This window comes from Esox lucius, chromosome 8 (genome assembly GCF_011004845.1).
Source record: "Esox lucius isolate fEsoLuc1 chromosome 8, fEsoLuc1.pri, whole genome shotgun sequence".
Taxonomy (NCBI): Eukaryota; Metazoa; Chordata; class Actinopteri; order Esociformes; family Esocidae; genus Esox; species Esox lucius.
In genome coordinates, this window is record NC_047576.1 from 11,283,275 (window position 1) to 11,289,274 (window position 6,000).

The window sequence follows — 6,000 nt, forward strand, 5'->3', positions numbered from 1 at the left end:
ACAAAATAATTTCTAAAGCATTAGATATATACCATGGAACACAGTGAAGACAGTCATTATCAAGTGGAGAAAATATGGCACAACAGAGACATTACCAAGAACTGGACATCCCTCCAAAATTGATGACGAGAAGAAAACTGGTCAGGGAGGCTTCCAAGAGGCCTACAGCAACATTAAAGGAACTGCAGGAATTTCTGGCAAGTACTGACTGTGTGCTACATGCGACAACAATCTCCTGTATTCTTCACATGAATGGGCTATGGGGTAGGCTGGCAAGCCGGAAGCCTTTTCTTACAAAGAAAAACATCCAAGCCCGGCTGAAGTTTGCAAAAATAAACATCAAGTCTCCCAAAAGCATGTGGAAAAATGTGTTATGGTCTGATGAAACCAAGGTTCAGATTTTTGGCCATAACTCCAAAAGGTATGCTTAGCGCAAAAACAACACTGCACATCACCCAAAGAACACCATACCCACATGGAAGCATGGTGGTGGCAGCATCATGCTTTGGGGCTGTTTTCCTTCAGCTGGAACTGGGGCCTTAGTCAGGGTGGAGGGAATTATGAACAGTTTCAAATACCAGGCAATTTTGGAACAAAACCTTCAGGTGTCCGTTAGAAAGCTGAAGATGAAGAGGAAGTTCACCATGCAGCACAACAACAACCCAAAGAACACATATAAATCCATAAAAGCATGGCTTCACCAGAAGAAGATTCAAGTTTTGGAATGGCCCAGCCAGAGCCCAGACCTGAATCCAATTGAACATATGTGGGGCGATCTGAAGAGGGCTGTGCATAGTGTATGTCCACGCAATCTGACAAATTTGGAGCGCTTTTGCAAAGAAAAGTGGGCAAACATACTAATAGACTCCTACCCAAAAAGACTGAGTGCTGTAATAAAATCAAAAGGTACTTCAACAAAGTATTAGTTTAAGGGTGTGCACACTTGTGCAACCAGGTTATTGTGATTTTCTTTTATTTTTCAAGAATTTTAGTTTTTCAATTGAATTGTTCATGTTATAGGTCACATTAAAGGTGAAAAAAGTTTTTAACAGGGGTGTGTAGACTTTTTTTATATCCACTGTATAGAATCAAAATTCAGTTGGAACCTGACCAACACTCAGACCATTTTATTTGCCACATGCCTCCCCAACAAAGGACGCATCCAACAGAAATGTTCAATCAAGGGGGAAAATATATTCAATCTCCAGTCTTTGAAGTCTCCCCTTTGTAACCCCCATTAAAAATGAGAAAAAAACTGTTACCAGATGTCATTATTTATTTATGGTTTTTAATAGGCATAATATGCCCACATTGAATTATGCATTCGTGGTCTGTTCCTCTGATGAATATTCACAAGCTGTGTCTGCTGAGAGCTGCATAGAGCTATCTGGTAACCCCTTGTTGCCTTTTTGGCTTCTCGTCTAGGTCTACATGCGGCAAGCCAATGGCACATCTGTGCCTGCAGCCTGACACTGTGATTAGCCAATGTGACTAATGCCAGAGCATTGTTACTGCCAACTGAAAGCCTTCTGCGGCCTGCTACAGCTTGGTACATCTCAGCTTTCCTCTACCAGGCCAGTGTCTCCACAACAGCCTGATATTCTCCTGAACTGTCAATCTAAATGACACAACAGGCCCCCCTTGATGGGCCCACCATATTCATTAAGGTGATGAAAGGTCCATGAGATTCTGGCAAAAGGTGGCTTAAACCGGCAAAACACCAGAGCAGACTGCCAGATTAACAGACGCACACACACACACACCAACATGCAAGTGCACCGACACCCATGTACAATCTAATCCACACACAGTCAACTCATACACACACAGAATTAAAGATGCATGTAGGCTGCTGTGAGCGTTTGCACTGTTTAATTGGATCAGGGCTGTCTAAGTCTCTAAATTAGTCTCTCTCTGTGTCTGGCGACACAACGCCCTGCCCCCCAACCACCGAAAACAAGGACCATTTTGTAATGCATGTATGAATTGGGTTTTGCTTTCAGCAGGAACACTGGCTGGCACCTGCTGAACAATCTGCATCCATTTGGATGCCCTGCAGTTTGTCAAGTTCTGAAAATTCAGGAGTGGATTTGGCAATTCAACAGACAGCGGCTGCTTTATTAAGTGAATATTAATTTACTACATGAGTGAAACCTCAGAAAATCCACCCTTTCTTTTACTGGCTTGGATGCTACTCAAGTGCAAAATTGAATTCTGGCCGTTCACATCGCTTGCTACAAGTGGCAGTGCTAAGCTGAGTGCAGCCAAGCACAGAGGCACGTTACTGGAAGAGGCATCACAAAAAGTTAACCCAAAAGCAGATATTACTCTGAATTCCCCCCAATCTGTATTTCAGACCCTTGTGGATTGTTACATTTCCAAAGTTTTTTTGCCCTCGTTGGCATCTTTGGGGAAGAGCCTCCAGGGAGCAGAGTGCAGCTAAGCCTATTGACCGGATATTATTGTGCTTCTCTTGTACCTCGTCAAAAGAAGAAAATGGAGCAACAATACAATTGGCAGTGCCACAGAACACCTCCATTTTTGAGTGGTGTCAGCAAGCTAGCCCTTGAACAGAGAAAGAGAGTGAAAGAGAGAGAGAGAGAGAGAGAGAGAGAGAGAGAGAGAGAGAAGTTGAGATAGGATGGAGCTTCTCCTATGAACAGAATGACAGCTGATCATCTTTGTGGAAGTGTCCAGTGTCTACAGGTGAAGAAGGGTTAGTGAAAAATGGGACTACTTTTGAAGACGCAGCTTACACACATGCATAACCACGTAAGGGAAGAAAGCTGATTTGCATTAATAATAATGAATGTAAATCACATGTAAAAAACTATTGACATTCCTTTAATCTCCATCCTGCTTCTACCCATTAACCTTAAACCAAATCCCATCTCTCTACTGTATATCTAGGTGTTTACTACAAACATAGATAGATATTACACACACAGACACATTAAACACACAGATACATATTTAAAACAAATGAATAACACACTGACATATTATAGACACACACAGACACATATTTCACAAAGAGAGAGAGGCATTACAGATCATTTTACACAGGTGGACAAAACAGCTCCTGCATTGGTGGAATGGGGAAACTCACAATTGCATGGCCTCAGAGGAACATGAAATAAATGATACAGAGAACCGTTTCACCAACTGCTGAAAACCGAGTGAATATACAGTAACCCGGGCTCTCTTGAATAGATCCCTCTTGCTTCTTCCACTACACTTTTCACCAGAATATCTCTTGGTATGCAAACGCATGCAGATGACTACCTCAAAAGCCTCCTTCTGCGCTCAGACACATCAAGCTTGGAAACTCTCAGTTTGAACAGGAGTTGTTGGTTTTTGGACAGGTAACACAGAGCAGTGTTTGACAGTGCCACTGCCAATATAATGTACTGTTTCTCGAGTCCCTATTCTCTGTCAGCTAACTTTTGTGACTTGTTCAGGTTTCACTGACAATTAAGCTTCACTCCCCGATATAGGCTACGTAAGAGTGGAGAAACGCTTATAAGACTCCATATTTATCATAACGTAGTTTATGTGACGTCGGTGTTTCAAACAGCACAAAAATATCGCCACTCAACGCTATTGTGTGATTTTGAATTGTCTGCTGTATTTAGTACTTTGTTTTATCCTATATTTAAGTTGCGCTTCTGGTAAGTGTTTGATTATTAGTCCTGTTTTGTGTTGTGCATGTCATGGACCACAGGAAGAAAGTAACTGCTGCTTCGACTGCTGATAGTCATAATAAACAAACAAACAAATAATAATAAACGTTGTTGTCGGCTTCACAGGATATATTATACATTTCCAACTGAAGGCAAAATGATGGACGGAATACACGCCTGATTAGATTATCATCCTGTAGGCTCCATCGAGGTCGATGTTTTAAAAAACGCTCGTGAACAACTGAGTGTCTTTACAAGAGAGCCGAAACATTACTCCTAGGTCTTAACCGGACCAAATTAAACCCAATTCATTTCGCACGCAAAGCCGGCTGATTAAGACCTCAATATTCTATATCACGCAAAGCTGATCAACATCATTCACACGTATCCATACACGATCATTCGTAAGATATCATTCAGATGTCAAACGTTATGCACGTTCTCTCTAATTTTATCGTTTATGTGAAAGCATAAAATACAAACAACTTATCCTAGCAAATAACAAGTGCAAATGATAACACGACATTAATTATTCAAATGACTTGAATAAGACTCGACTTTAATATGACCACTGTGAATAACACAAATAAAATAACGTCTTAAAACAAGTGAAATAAACTATAGCACACAGCGACGGGCCAATTAGACTCCAGTTGCAGAAAGTGCATTCTTTGTCTACCTGAAGAAAGCAGAGCCGAATTGTCTGTACTAGGGACCACAGAATAACGAATGTCCAAGCTACCCGTTTGTCCATATCTGAAGTGTCACCAAAATACATTAGAATTCTGGTGCTACTCTCGGGTTGTAATGCAGGTTAATGTAGAACAACTTGCAGCTAACAGTCATTCTAATACACATTGTTCTCACCAATAAGCTGGAGATGAGACGCTTTGGTGTCTCTGCAAGTCCTCAGGAATGTAGAGTGATGCTGCTTGAGAGGAATGTTGGTCTGATTGTGTGCAGGTGTTCCGTTAGTCGGGAGCCAGAGTCTGAGAGGTAAACCATCGAATGGCACCAAAAACCGTATAGAGTTAAAAAATATATATAATTAACAAATCGCGTTTTGAGAGGTTTACCAAACAATGTATCTCAGCGTATCTAGTCAAGTGTGGCTCTTTATGGCCCGTGTGTATGGCAAATAGATAATAGAAACGAGAAACGCAGCGAAGAAGTGAGAAAAGCGAGAACGATGCTCACCTCCCCAGCAGCCAAGTGCTACTGAAGAAAGGAGCGCAGAAATGCCGCGAGCGAGGAGGGGGCGGGATAGTGGTGAGGGTGGCCCGGTGGGTATTGAGGACTGTGTGTGAAGGGGGCGTCCTCTGGAGGTGAGTGGGAGGGATATAGTACGAGTGAGAGACGCAATTTGGCACATCTGCCGTGTTTTCTGTGTAATTGCGTTTGACTGTTTTAAGGGCCACGATTAATAGCCTGGGGAAAACGTTACCTTTTAATCCAATGTAAATTCACAGTCACCTAGGATCGTGAGAAAGTTAGTGTTAAAACTCATTAACACTGAAATACAGAAATTATATTCCTAGCCTAACAATTTCCGTTGTTATTCGAGTAGAACACGTTCATTACAAGCTAACACATTTTAGGTCGCATTTTTCAGGCAGGCTTGCCGCTATGCCAAGCAACATTTAATTACCAACCACCACAGAAGCTAGTCAAGTCAGATATAGTAACCCATGATGCTACATTTCCCCCCCATGGGTCCAATGTTTGAACATCGAATTCATCTTTCATCAAATTATTACAGATCTGTCAATAACCTAAAACATCCAGTTATTTTCAATGATCACAAAGGCCATGAGTTGCTAAGCTCTTATAAATGAGCTGATATTATTGTGTAGCCTCCTTGAAGTCACCAGAAACCAAGAAAGGGATGCATTTATGAACAGATTTTGGTAGCCAGACAGCACAGAAAAGCCCGACCCGACACTTTCCCCCACGAGATCCCTGCGTTGATGCCGTAGGCCTACTAATTTACCTCCCACTCAATGCACTTTCAGCGCAGTATAGGATCAGGGCCAATAAGGTGTATTTAAATGAGCTCCAAAGCTGCTACCTTGATCCATGGTCTGGAGTTTGTATCTTGTAGTGAGTGTAGTTTGAGGTACAGTTGACCATGTAAAAGCCATAGCAGCTACATGAGTTAAGTAACCTGGGACACAGGTCAAATGCTCTGGGTGCTGAAAGGAAAGCTCTGAACAATGAATGGCGGTGTGCTAGCTATTCAGCACCACAGCCAGCACATGTACAGTAAACTACGGAGGTGTCAAAAAGGTTCCATGGAGGGTCAAGTGTCTGCAGGTTT

At 42.1% G+C, this 6,000-nt stretch overlaps 1 protein-coding gene across 1 annotated transcript in view; it reads right to left on the reverse strand.

Moving 5' to 3' along the window:
* The window catches only part of ncanb (neurocan b), a 143,113-nt gene extending 138,230 nt beyond the window's left edge, over positions 1-4,883 (reverse strand). The window contains exon 1 of the mRNA XM_010871573.3: positions 4,551-4,883. The gene's annotated coding sequence lies outside the window, so the exon portion shown is untranslated. The remainder of the gene's footprint in view (positions 1-4,550) is intronic.
* Between the last annotated feature and the right edge of the window lie 1,117 nt (positions 4,884-6,000).